Here is a 15,017-nt window from a genome sequence, read left to right as displayed (position 1 = left end):
GGGGCTGCTGCCCTTTCAATTTTGTTCGCACTGATAAATTCACCTGTGAATTCAGCAGCTGCCAAGGCTATCAGCATCAGATCAAATTGCTTTTTTTGAAAAACCACATGATTTCTACCCTGCCAAATTTTCCAAAGAGTGATGCCAAAAAATTGAGAAGTTAAATGGTCTTATTATAGCCGATGATTTGCACCTTATCAAATGTTGCAGGACATTGCTCTGTTATTGAGTATCTGGAAGTAAATTTAGTCTTTATTAGGATCACTATGTATGTAGTTTTAACTGTCATAACAGCAAGTTCAATACAAGTATGTTACAACGTTAAGTTGTCGTGCTTCTGTGCTTCCTAAAAAAAAGGAATTGCTATCATGGATAAGATATTAAGATATTTATTTTTTTATGTTATTTGCTAAAATGCATGTGTCCTTGGGGTTTCATTTTTACAGCTCTTTTATGTGATTTTATTTGTTGTATTTTCCTTTTTTTTAACCTTGAATACTCATAATGAAAAATCTTTTGTTGCTTATTAACCTTTACTCTGTAAAATGGTTACTTTAATGAGTTGATTAGCAGTTGTAAGATTCAAGGCAGAACAGTACTTGATTTAATTTTTTTTTATCGATGTTTGAACATAGAGAAATCATTTAATCATATGTAAGAAAAACTGAAAGGCTTTTGCATACAAATTTGTAATTTTGGAAAACTCAGTTCTGATTTTTTATTTTTTTTTACTTGGAAGAGGACCATACTAAATAGGTTTTACATGCTTCACATTATAATATGTTTATGCCCATTGTGAATGCCTTTGAAGAAACTCCTGAATGTTTGATCTTAAGTAAGCATGGTCACTACTCATTGGTCTTTGTGTTGTATAATCACTTTGTAGATTGTATTGAGCTTTTAAGTTAATTAATGTTGAGTTGTTAATTCTTTGTCGTTATATATTGAAGAATTGTATTGAGAGTATTTGGCATAAGAAAATAAATTTATTGTAAAAATCCGACTTGGTGTTTTGTGAAATTTGGGAAAAGATTTATTTTGTATTAAATTAAATGTATTAATAACAAGATTCATAAATTGATAAAAGAGTAATTGTTTACCTCTTATAAATTGAACCAAAAAAGAAGAACGAGAAAGATTATTCGTTAAAAAATATTAGAATGTTTTCTTATCTATGTAATTGATCTTATTGCAATATATTAGCTTCTCCATTATTTATGACCCGGGCGGTAGCACGGGTAAAAGTTCTAGTATTTGATTCTCTTTGATTTCAATTTAGGTGGACTAGTTTAGGTTATCCAAAAAAGAAGAATAATTGTCCCACATTTCTTATCACAAACTATATATATATATTCATCATTTAATCTCTCTTTCTCATTTGACAACAGTTACTTATAACAACAAATAACATGTGGTGATGAAGCAGATATCTTGAGTCCACAAGACATGATAATAATTGGAAAATCAAAGTTCGACAAAGTCTTCTTCTGGGTGAAGTAGTCTTACATCAATATATTATAAAATTTAAAATAATTTTAATTGGTGCACACATATGAGTAATAAATTAATATACACTTTAAACCAAAAATCATAAATGTTTTATTCTTTAATTATATTATAAATGTACTTCTTTTTCTATAAATGTATAGCTCGAAATAAGGTTGCTCATAGTATCTCTAGAGCTTCCTTATCTAACTCTAACCCCCATATTTTTAATATTGTACCAACTACTTTCTACCCTTTGATTTTGAATGAAATGACTTAACTTTGCCTTTGTTAAAAAAATGTATAGGTTGAATTTTTTTTGTCAATTATACACTGCAATTCTAAAACATTCATGGATTAGGAAATTAGACAAAAAATATAAAACCAACACGGGTTATTTTGAGGAGAAAATTATATTTACCTCCTTTGGGATTTTATTTAATGACACCCACACCCCCTCTAGTTTGAAAAAAAACATTTACCTCCCCTCATGTTTACTCTGTTAGTCACCACCGTTACCAAACTTTCACGCTTCCTTCCATGGCACCTCAAAAATCGACACTCATTCTCAGGTTCCTTACAAGAAGTCGAAGAAAAATCCATCATATTTCCTCAAATCAAAACATAGCAACATTAGATAAAAAAAAACATAGTGTTTTTAAATTGGTAGATTCATAAATAATTTGTCAGGACAAAATAAATCAATTAGTTGAATAAAGATTATCATTGAGTGATTTATATTTGCTGTCATTTGCTATAGTTATACTTTTTGAGTCCCATTTTCTTTCAAAATTTACAGGTTCATCATTTTAATTGGTTGATCTGCATATTTACAAAATTCAATTAATAAACAACTTCAAATTAAAATTCATGTTGGAGTGAACTTGATACAAGACCTGGACCCTATGAATAGGAGAAAACAGAATTTAAAGTGCAACCTGGTTAAATAAAAATCAACGTGGAAGATTTCATGGTAGTAGTAGGAAAGTTACAGAGTTAACGGTGAGTAAACAGTGTTAAAGTCGAAGGGTGGTGTTTGTAAATTTGATAACAAAATAAGGGAGGTTTGTGTTTAGTTTAAAACTAGAGGGGGGGTGTTTGTGCTATTTAACTAAATCTCAAGGGAGGTTAATGTAATTTGCCCTATTTTGAGGGTAATAATATTTACAAGCAATATGTTTTACTAGTATCAAAGGAAACAACCTCCTAGGTCTCTTCTCCATTACTACCATTTTCTATGTGAATGATTAATAAGAAGAATAATTTACAACTCACTTGGGTTGGTCTCATCGTATTGGCTTAAGACTTAGGAGCATAGTTTTAAAAACCGGACCGGTCATCGACTCGGCAAGGTCACTGGGTCACTGAGTCAATGGTTGAACCACTGGGTCACTGGTTGAACCGCATGACTGAATAGGATTAAACCGGATGACTCAGTTGTATGACTCGGTCTCTATAACAAGTTTACATAGATGTTAAACCGGATTGAACAATAAAACTCGATTTGTATCCATAACTATAAATATGATAAATAAATAAATAAATTTGTTAATATATTATGAAAAATATGGTATAAGTGAATTTTTTTTGACAAAACATGATATAAAGTGATTTACATATTTTAATTCTTTAATTTGATTCTTATAAAAAAATTCCTCATTTTAATAATAAAAAAAATTTAATTCATCAATATTATATAGGAGTTGTAAAAAAATATATATATATATATATATATATATATATATTGGAGTAAGTCTGTATTTCTTTAAAAAAAAATCAACATTAAATTAGGTGTGCCTTCCATATTTAATAATTAAAAAAAACTCAACATTAAATTCGATGTGCCTTCCATGTTTAATAATTATTAAATTGAATATTGTTATACCCTAATTTTGGACCTAAAAATACTAATTCAATTCCTCTCTTTTTGTATTTGATATGTCTCTGATCAATTGCATCTTTCTCTGCATTTTATTTCAACGTTATTTGCAAAATTCACATACAAGGGTATTTTAGTCATTTCCTATGTCAAATTTCTCTCAGTCTTTCAAAATTTTGTTTGAGTCCTTTCAAGTAGTGTGAATAAGTTTCTATTTCATTCTATGTCAAAATCCATTTTAAAAATTGCATTTGAAGTCATTTTGAGTCAGTTTTGCCCCTAGGGGCATTTTAGTCTTTTTATGTGTTGAAGCCCTGTTTAAATCCTAAAAATTGTCTCTGAGTCTTTTAATGAGTCTTTGCTTCAATTTCTTGTTAAAAATCCATTTTAAAATTTGTATCTGAGTCATTTTCAGTCATTTTAGCCCCAGGGGCATTTTGGTCATTTCACACGAAATTTCGGCAGGGAGAGGTTACTTTAAAGTACCTCATTTAGGCCATTGGTTCGTTTTAGTCCGTTTTGTCAATTTTAATCGTTTCATTTTACGTTATTTTCCAATTACCAATTTTAATTCATTCTATTTTTATTTTTTAGTCCTAAACTCCTAAAAATTGCGTTTTAGTCCATTTTTGTCCAAGTCATAGTCCAGTGCCACATGTCAGTCTTTTATTTGTCCAAAAGTTAGTTACGCCACATGGCAGTTTGTTATTGGTCCAGGCATTACAGTCATCAGCTATAAAAGCTGACTCACAGGCCAACTCATCACAGATCCATTCATTAGATTTTTACAACTCAGCATAAACACATCTTCACTTTCTCTCTCCCAAACATTTCGATCAAAACTCTCAAGAAACCCAGAAAAGCTCAAGAACAATGATGAACAAGTTCATCATCTTCAAACCCTAACTGTCCAGAATATCCAAACTCGTATCAAACCAGAACAAAATCCACGCCAAATCACCACAAGTTTTCATCAATTTCGTCACACAAGTTTCAATCCAGTAATCACGCAGCAAAATTCACTTCGAATTGGATTTTTTTTTGAAGTTCTCAGAGGTTCTTCGCGAGAACCTTCATCATCGAACTGGTCCCTGCAATTCAAGTGCAAATCCAGTGGATTCACACGATCACAGGGACGAAGAAAGTGAGAAGAAGAAGGATCAGAAATTTTCTCAAAGATTTTCGTTCGAATCTCCACTAAATCCATGAATATTCAAAAGAATCCTCTCGTTTGCACTTTAAATCATCATCGAAGACTCAAGATTGAAAATAAACGGTGAATCGAAGTGAAAACTTCGAAGAAATTCAAAGAAAATTCGAAACGAAACCCTAATTTGAAAAGTCATGAAGATTCACCGTTGTTTTTCAAATACGAGTTCAATTTCATAATCAGAGAAGAAAATAGAGCATGTTAGGGTTTCGTTTCATGAAAACTGAGAACATAGAACCGAACGATGCAATCCTAGATCTACTCCGATCTAAGCTCGTTTTCAAGAAAACGTTTTCATAATCATAAAGAGGAGAGAAAGAGCTTCAAGAAGATGCGTTCAGTTTTTAGATCGGAGAAGATTGAAGCTCCGACGCGGCGGCGCCACCATGGGCCACCACATCGGAAGTGGAGTGTCTCGTCGGAGAAGAGAGAGTCATTTGCAGACTCTCTCTCTCTAGTTTTGGTCTTAGAGAGAGAAGTGGAGAAGAGAAATGGAGGATGGACCGGTTCAAGGCCTTATATAGGCCAACGAACCGGTTCACCCATGGTCCAACCCATGGTTCCATCCTGGCCCGTCCTGGAGCCCATTCTGCCTGGCCTGTGTCCATGTTGCTGCTTGCACCCCCTATTTCTTGCATGTTCTACTGATTTCCTTGCTATATACACCCTTGCCTTGCTTTAAATTCTTGCAAAAATTCTATAAAAATTTCTAAGTTTTTTTTTGATGCATATGTAATGTTTGTGTAGTGGTTTTGCATGAGAAACATTGATAAAAAATGTGTAATACAAAATCTTGCTTATGTGATGTATTTGTGTCAAATTTGTGAAGAGCTTTGTACATTTTTGAGCTTAAAAGTCCTTTAAAAGAATTCTAAAAATTTCCATACACATTTCTTGACAACTTTGTGGTATTCTTGTGATAATTTTGCATATTAAAGATTGGTGAACATAATGTGGCTAATTTTCTTGCTATTTTGTGACATTTTATGCTAAAATTGATGGAAATTTGCTTGATTCCAATCCCAACTTTCTTGATGAACACTTGCGACCTATGCCATTTGATTCTATGGGGTTTTAGCCACTGTTTGTGTTTAATATTGCTGCATGATTGTGAATTTTGGTAGGTTACTTAGCTTACAAGATACTTGTGTAAATAAATAATGCAAATATGTCTAAGTTTGCTTCCAAAATGTCAAGTTAACTATGTTGCCTTAATTCCCATTTCAAAATCTGATTCTAAGCCTTTTAAATTGTGTTGGAATGTGAGAATTATAGGTCATGTGGCTCTTGCATTTTATGGGTAAATTTTAGCCATGTTTTGCACTCATTTTGCCTTTATTTTGGTTTATTTTCTATGCTTAGTGCTATAGTGTCTTCCTTGCTTTATTTCTTTTGATATTGTCATGTGCTACTAACCCCTTTCATTTCATGTTTCATCATTTCATAAGCATCTCCATTTCATCCCATATTCATCTCTATTTTTTTTTCCTTGCAATTTAATTTGTACCAAAGATAGAATGTAAACACTTAGGAGTTTTGTAATATTTTCCTTTATGCACTTTTAATCTCTTGGCAAAGAGGCCATAGAATGTATCTAGGGCATGATGTAATAAGGACAATGGACTCTAATGATGTACACCGACACAAGCACCGACACATGCACACATCACTATATAGTTAGAATATGCATGTTTAGATGTATGTTTAGGATTGTATGTTTAGATGTATGTTTAGGCCTTATACTTAGAAAAATCATTTTCCCAAAAAAAACTTGAACAAACTTCACTCAAACATTTTTCATAATAAACCTTGGGGTCAAAACCCCATTGAATTTTCCTTTTATTTTCTTAATCAAACTTCAATGAAAAATAATCAAACTTTGACTTCTTTTGCAAAATGACTAATCAAACCTCACTCTTTTCATAAATTCTCATGCCTTTAAGGCCTCTCTCTTATTCTTCAAATTCCATTTTCAAACTTAAAATCAACCAACAAAAACAAAAACATATTTGGAAGAGAACTACGGTGGATTTGATCCCTTAAACGGGTACGTAGGCAAGGAACAAAATTCCTTCAATTCAACTAAAATAAAAATCCAAAAACATTCTTCTCCCTCCAATTCTTCACTTAGAAACTCTTAGGTTTAAATAAACATTTTCAAATAGCATTTAAAAATAAAGCGCGCGTGTAGAAATTAAAGACGGTTCCTATAGGATACTATAGTCGTTATGGGTGCCTAACACCTTCCCGTAGCGAAAACAACTCCCGAACCTCGATTCTCAAGGGTTTTGCTTACTTTTTCCCTTCCCAAGAAAAAATAGGATATCACCGGTTTAAAAGGTTCAAACGTAATCAATGTTTGACACCCGAAAACCAAGATAAAACAGCTGGCGACTTCACTGGGGATTCGAGAGTTACGCCTAGTCTTTATTTCCACGCTAGCGCTCTTTTTACTTGTTTCTTTTATTTGCTTTCCTATGTGAATAAATGTTTAATTTCTTGCAAACGTGTGGGGTGAGAATATCAAAAGTCCTGCACCCGGGCTGAGTGAACTTAGGATTTAGGAGGGATATAATCGACAATTCATTCCGGGGGTCGCCTCGTGTTTTGGATTATGCGATCAATCCCACATAGCTGAGGCATTTTGGGGGTGATGTTGTCGGCGCGTGTTGTCGCGTTTAGGCACTTTACTTCTAATTGTTCTATGACGCTATGAACCGTAGATAACCAAACCCATCCATGGCCATTTTTCTAGGACGTAGTGCAGAGGCTAAACCGAGTGTTGTCTCGAGTTTTAGTCGTCACGCGATACTACACTCAAGTTAGACCTTCCACGGATAATCATGGAGCGAGTGTTGTCTCGTGACACCGTGATATACGTCGGAGAGGTTGCAACTTGGGAACCTTTTTAGAACCCGGATACTATTATCCTAAAGCCATAGTTTCACCGGACACCGTGTCCACCCATGACTCCTCGACTTTGAACTTCAACCCACCATGTTTTCTCCGAATTTGAACATAATCATGCATTCATGCATACATGCATACATGCATAAACTTTTTTCCATGCATTTATCGGAGGACTTAGACAAGTCATCTTTTGAACATCACGGATGTGAACACCAAGTGATACAATCTCAACTAAACTTCTAATTTTGCTCAAGATCTTCAAATAAAACCATGTTTCTCCGTGATGTTCACAACCACTTTGACAAAGTCCTCTGACAAAAAAGAGTCTTTTCGCATTCGCATATCATGCATCATATGCATCATTCATCGGTCACAAATGGCTTCTCGTGCTCATTGCCTCCTGGTTTTGTCCGCCGCAGTCTGAAAAGTGGCTCGTGTTCGCAAAGTTTATCAACCAGATAGAGTTCATCAGACAAGATTGTACATGGCTAACCTTGAGGAAGAGAATGCCAGCCCCTCGGGCCAGCCCATTGAAGAGTCTAATCTGGACGAGATTTTGAGGCTTATTAAAAAGAGCGATTATAAGATTGTTGACCAATTGCTGCAAACTCCGTCAAAGATATCCATCTTGTCCTTGCTCTTGAGCTCAGAAGCTCACAGGAAGGTGTTAATGAAAGTACTGGAACAGGCCTATGTTGACCATGAAGTCTCTGTGGATCAGTTCGATGGAATAGTGGGTAACATCACTGCCTGCAACAACTTGGGGTTTGGTGACGATGAACTCCCCGAATCAGGGAAACACCACAACTTGGCTCTGCACATCTCAGTACATTGTAGATCTGACATGATATCCAACGTGCTGGTGGACACTGGATCCTCTTTGAATGTAATGCCCGAATCCACACTAAGGCAATTGAGCCATCATGGAATCTCTTTGAGGGGAAGCAGCTATCTGGTTAAAGCTTTTGATGGATCCCGCAAGGATGTTCTCGGGGAGGTAGACTTGCCAATTACCATTGGTCCAGAGACATTCCAAATCACTTTCCAAGTCATGGACATCAATGCTTCCTACAGTTGTCTCCTCGGAAGACCGTGGATTCACGACGCTGGAGCGGTAACTTCCACTTTGCATCAGAAACTCAAGTTTGTGAAGAACGGTAAGATTGTCACTGTACATGGTGAAGAAGCATATCTGGTTAGCCAAGTGTCATCTTTCTCTTGTGTTGAAGCAGGGTCCGCCGAAGGGACGTCATTTCAAGGTTTGACTGTTGAAGGAGCAGAGCCCCGGAGGGCTGGTACTAGCATGCCCTCACTGAAAGACGCCCATAAGGCTGTTCAAGCAGGGCAAGCTGCTGGCTGGGGCAAAGTGGTTCAGATTTTGGAAAATAAGCGCAAAGAAGGCCTTGGATTCTCCCCAACATCGGGTGTTTCAACAGGAACTTTCTACAGTGTTGGGTTCATCAATGCTATTGCTGAAGATGCTGCTGGGAGTAGTCACGTGCCTACATTTGTTGTACCAGGAGGCACTGTGAGAAATTGGGAGACCATTGGTGTTCCTTTAGTCATGCATGCTTCCATGTAATGTGTCTTGTTGCTCATGTTTTTCTTTGTTTTCAAAATAACAATCCTTTCGCTCTGCCCAAGGCGAAAGTGATATCATTGTAAGGGCATGTTTGTTTCGGCATTGCCGTTATCAATAAAAGTTGTCGTTTTTCTCACGACTCCTTGTTTTTTTACTTTTTAGTGCCTTTTTCTTGGAAATAATGGTAATGCCTGAAAAAACCAAAACATCTGTATTTTCTTATTAATTTTAAAAATCTGCATGAAAAAAAACTTTTTCTAAAATCATCCCAATCATATTATGCAGATTGAACCACAATAAACCCGTTGAACACAGTGACCCTATGGTTCCTCCAAATTTTGAATTCCCTGTATATGAAGCTGAAGATGAGGAAGATGATGAAGAGATACCGTATGAGATCACTCGACTGCTTGAGCAAGAAAGAAGAGCCATTCAGCCTCACCAGGAAGAAATTGAGCTTATCAACCTGGGTACTGAAAAGAACAAGCGGGAGATCAAGATCGGTGCTGCACTTGAGCCAGAAGTGAAAAAGAAGATCACTCAGCTTCTCCATGATTATCCAGATGTCTTTGCATGGTCCTATGAAGATATGTCGGGTCTAGATCCCAAGATTGTGGAACATCGGATACCGACAAGACCTGAATGTCCTCCTGTCAAACAGAAATTGAGAAGGTCTCGTCCAGACATGGCTCTTAAGATCAAGGCTGAAGTGCAAAAGCAAATTGATGCGGGTTTCCTCATGACAGCTGAATATCCTGAGTGGATTGCCAACATCGTACCAGTACCAAAGAAAGATGGGAAAGTTCGAATGTGTGTTGATTACAGAGATCTGAACAAATCCAGTCCAAAAGACAACTTCCCATTGCCTCATATTGATGTGCTTGTTGACAGTACTGCTCAATCCAAAGTGTTCTCCTTCAAGGATGGTTTCTCTGGTTATAATCAGATACGAATGTCACCTGAAGATAGAGAAAAGACGTCCTTCATCACTCCGTGGGGAACATTCTGTTATAAAGTGATGCCGTTTGGCTTGATAAATGCTGGTGCTACCTATCAAAGGGGTATGACTACTCTGTTTCATGACATGATTCACAAAGAGATTGAAGTATATGTTGATGATATGATTGTGAAGTCAAGTGATGAAGAGCAGCATGTGGTGTATTTGAAAAAGATGTTTGAAAGATTGAGAAAGTACAAGCTGCGGTTGAATCCTAACAAGTGCACCTTTGGTGTAAGATCTGGAAAGTTGCTAGGCTTCATTGTCAGTCAAAGAGGCATTGAAGTTGATCCAGACAAAGTCCGAGCCATCAGAGAGATGCCAGCCCCTCAAACTGAAAAGCAAGTCAGAGGTTTCCTCGGACGTCTGAATTATATTTCAAGATTCATATCTCATATGACCACTACCTGTGGACCAATTTTCAAATTGCTCAGAAAGAATCAGCCCGTTGTATGGAATGATGAATGTCAGGAAGCTTTTGATAGCATTAAAGAATACCTGTTAGAACCACCTATCCTTGTCCCGCCAGTGGAAGGAAGGCCTTTGATTATGTATCTGTCAGTGTTAGATGATTCAGTGGGCTGTGTTCTCGGTCAGCAAGACGAGACTGGTAAGAAAGAGCATGCTATCTACTATCTGAGCAAGAAGTTCACCGACTGTGAGACTCGGTATACAATGCTTGAAAAAACTTGTTGTGCTTTAGCTTGGGCTGCCAAACGCCTGCGTCATTATATGGTGAATCATACAACTTGGTTGATATCCCGAATGGATCCAATCAAATACATCTTTGAAAAGCCTGCTGTTACTGGAAAGATTGCACGTTGGCAAATGTTGTTGTCTGAATATGATATTGTGTATAAAGCTCAGAAAGCAATCAAAGGAAGCATCCTTGCTGAGCATCTTGCTTGTCAACCTCTTGATGATTACCAGCCGATTAAGTTTGATTTCCCTGATGAAGAGATCATGTATCTGAAAGCAAAAGACTGTGAAGAACCACTGATCAATGAAGGGCCGGACCCGAATAGCAAATGGGGATTGGTGTTTGATGGTGCTGTTAATGCTTATGGTAAAGGAATTGGGGCGATCATTGTAACTCCGCAGGGGCACCACATTCCTTTCACCGCTCGAATAACTTTCGAATGCACAAACATAGCTGAATATGAAGCATGCATCTTGGGCATTGAAGAAGCCCTGGATTTGAGAATTAAGCACCTTGACATCTATGGAGATTCTGCACTTGTTATTAATCAGATAAAGGGTGAATGGGAGACTCATCATGAGAAGCTGATCCCTTACCGTGACTATGCAAGACGTCTGTTGACATACTTTACAAAAGTTGAGCTGCACCACATCCCTCGGGATGAAAACCAGATGGCTGACGCTCTTGCTACGTTGTCTTCTATGTTTCGTGTTAATCACTGGAATGATGTGCCCGTGATCAAGGTTCAATGTCTTGATAGACCCGCTCATGTGTTTACTGTTGAAAATATACCAGATCAAACTGGTGAAGATGTGAATGGTAAAAAGCCTTGGTATTACAATATCAAACAATTCTTGCAGAATCGTGAATATCCACCTGGTGCTTCCAACAGGGATAAAAAGACTTTGAGACGATGGGCTAGCAAATTCCTTCTGGACGGAGAAATCCTATACAAGAGGAACTATGACATGGTTTTGTTGAGATGTGTTGATAAACAAGAAGCTGAGAAGTTAATGCATGATGTACATGACGGTACTTTTGGGACCCATGCTTCGGGTCACGCCATGTCAAGGAAACTATTAAGAGCTGGCTATTACTGGATAACTATGGAGCGTGACTGCCACAAACATGCTAAGAAATGCCACAAGTGCCAAATTTATGCTGACAAGATTCATGTGCCTCCACACGCTCTCAATGTTATGTCTTCCCCATGGCCCTTCTCTATGTGGGGCATTGACATGATCGGAAGAATTGAACCAAAAGCTTCTAATGGACATCGTTTCATTCTAGTGGCAATTGATTACTTCACCAAGTGGGTTGAGGCTGCTTCCTATGCTAATGTGGCCAAGCAAGTGGTTGTCAAGTTTATCAAGAATAACATCATCTGTCGTTACGGTGTTCCCAACAAGATCATCACTGACAATGGTTCCAATCTGAACAATAGTATGATGCAAGCTTTATGTGAAGAATTCAAGATTGAACATCACAACTCTTCACCTTATAGACCTCAGATGAATGGTGCAGTTGAGGCCGCTAACAAGAACATCAAGAAGATTGTTCAGAAGATGGTCATTACTTACAAAGACTGGCATGAAATGTTACCTTTTGCCTTGCATGGTTACCGTACTACGGTGCGCAGTTCAACCGGGGCAACTCCTTTCTCTTTGGTATATGGTATGGAAGCAGTTCTCCCTCTGGAAGTGGAGATTCCATCTCTTCGAGTGATCATGGAAGCAAAGTTAACTGAGGCTGAATGGTGTCAAAGTCGGTATGACTAATTGAATCTGATTGAAGAGAAACGTATGAATGCTTTGGCACATGGACAGTTGTATCAAGTGCGAATGAAGAATGCTTTTGACAAAAAAGTCCGACCTCGAGAATTCAAGGAAGGCGAACTTGTATTGAAAAGAAGAATAAGTCAGCAACCCGACCCAAGGGGCAAGTGGACACCTAACTATGAAGTTCCTTATGTTGTCAAGAAGGCTTTCTCTGGTGGTGCTTTGATTCTTACACACATGGATGGTGTTGAACTCCCAAATCCTGTTAATGCCGATATAGTCAAGAAATACTTTGTCTAAAAAGAAAAGAACAGCGTGGTAGGTCGAAAACCCGAAAGGGCGGCCTAGGCAAAAATGCGCTTCCCGGTGGATCGAAAACCCGAAAGGGCGATCCAGGCAAAAGTTAGGGACAAAAAAATGAATATGAAAAAGCTCACTGAGATTGTACGCAACTCAGGCAAGAATGAGCGCCTCGATGAGCCGAAAACCCGAAAGGGCGGTTCATGCAAAAAGGAGGTTGACAATGAAAGACAAGTAACTATATCTGGCAAATCACCATCACCCTTGGGGCATCTACAACTGTCAATGATCGTCTTCATCAGAGGCTTCTGTACTTGTGAATTCAAAATTTCTATGAAATGTAGCGGTCATCGTGTTCAATGTATCACCAACCAATAAAATTACCATTTTCCAAGCTTTGTAAATCCGTGAAGTCATGCCTTTGGCTAACTCTCACTCTCATACATCAATTTGAGCCTGTACTATTTGTTTGAAACTCTATTTTTCTTTCTATTTTCAATGCTATATACAAAATACTTTCTTTCTATTTGATAATGCCAATGTCTGAAACAAACATTTTTGAAAATTGAAAACTCTTTTCCTGTCTATTTTGAAAGCAAACCTGAGCAACAGGGTACATTTCAATGAAACATGCATGAATGAATGAGTGTCAATGTCTATTTCAATACATGTTACAAGCAGGTTACTCCCCAGGATGATCTGTGGTCAATGGCAAGAATGGAAAAAACAGAATGAAAATGAAAAAATTGAAAAAAATGCAAATGAAAAGCTCGCTAAGTTGAAAACCCGAAAGGGCGGCTTAGGCAAAAATGAGCACCCCGCTGATTGACAACCTATGAAGGAAATTCAGGCAAAAATGGGGCAATGAAATGAATCTTACTCCCCGGTGAATCGAAAACCCGAAAGGGCGGTTCAGGCAAAAATGGGGTTTGAAAATGAAAAATGAAAACATGGAAATGAAATAAAAGCATTGACCACAGATGCGAACATCCAATGTTTACCCAGCACTGACACGCCTAGCAACGGCGACCTGTATCCAAGAATCTTCCAAGGTTACTTCCTCTACAAGTTTTATTGCCCTCAGCCATGGTTTCGATACGTCTCTCAACGACAGTCTCTCCAAAGAGGTTTTCCCCTGTAAATATGTTGCAGCACGAGCCACTACGTGCCCAATCTTCCAATGTCTCATCTGCCTTTGTGAAGCTTCTCTGTCCAACTGCCAATCAATCATGCATTTCAAGCATTCATACATGCATAATCATGCATTCTTATGTGCTCATACATCCAATAATCTTGCTATATCATACATACATGTTGCATATCCAACTGTCAACTGTCAAATTCAATTTCAATTTCAATTCCAATTCCAATGCCAAATTCAAATTCAATTTCAACTGTCAAATTCGATGCAATCTCCACTTTCCAATCTCAAATCCAAACCATGTCAACTGTCAAATTCGAAGCAATCTCAATTTCAATTTCAATTCAATGTCAACTCGAAGCAATTTCCAATCTTCAATTTCAATTTCAATTTCAATGTCAATCTCCAATTTCAATTTCAATGTCAATATCCAATGTCAATATCCAATGTCAATGTCAATGTCAATGTCAATGTCAATTCCAATTTTCAATTCAATTCCAATCCAATCTCAATGTCAAATGCAATGTCAACGTCTATATCTCAATCCAATTCCAATTTCCAATGACTCTTTCAATTTCAACTCTCAATCCAATGTCTATGTCTCTGATTCAATCTCAACTTTCAATCTCTCTTTCAATGTCAATTTTCAACTCAAATCAATGACAATTCACCCTCAATTTACTCTTGGGCCAACAAAAATGGTCATGTCTGTTTTCAAATCAGGTCAATGACAATTTACCCTCAATTGGTATCTTGTTAAACCAGACTTTCAATTTGTATCTTGTTACTGGTCAAGTGTCAGGTTCGATCCAAAAAAGAACCACTTGTACCTGCTTATATGCCTATACTTCCGGACAAACGGCAAGTTCGATCTGAAGAACAGTTTGTACCCAGCTTATGCTTTGTTATCGGTCAAACGGCAGGTTCGATCTAAAAGAACAGTTTGCACCTTCCCACAGGACGTGGTGATAATCCAACAAGCGAGTTCGATCCAAAGAACCGTTTGTATCTACCCTTTTGTCCATGTCTCTAGCC

The sequence above is a fragment of the Medicago sativa genome, chromosome 1, assembly GCF_051527215.1.
Source record: "Medicago sativa cultivar Bolivia chromosome 1, Bolivia_mono, whole genome shotgun sequence".
NCBI classification, from domain to species: Eukaryota; Viridiplantae; Streptophyta; class Magnoliopsida; order Fabales; family Fabaceae; genus Medicago; species Medicago sativa.
The sequence above is the reverse complement of the archived record's forward strand: the minus strand, read 5'-3'. Positions refer to the sequence as shown.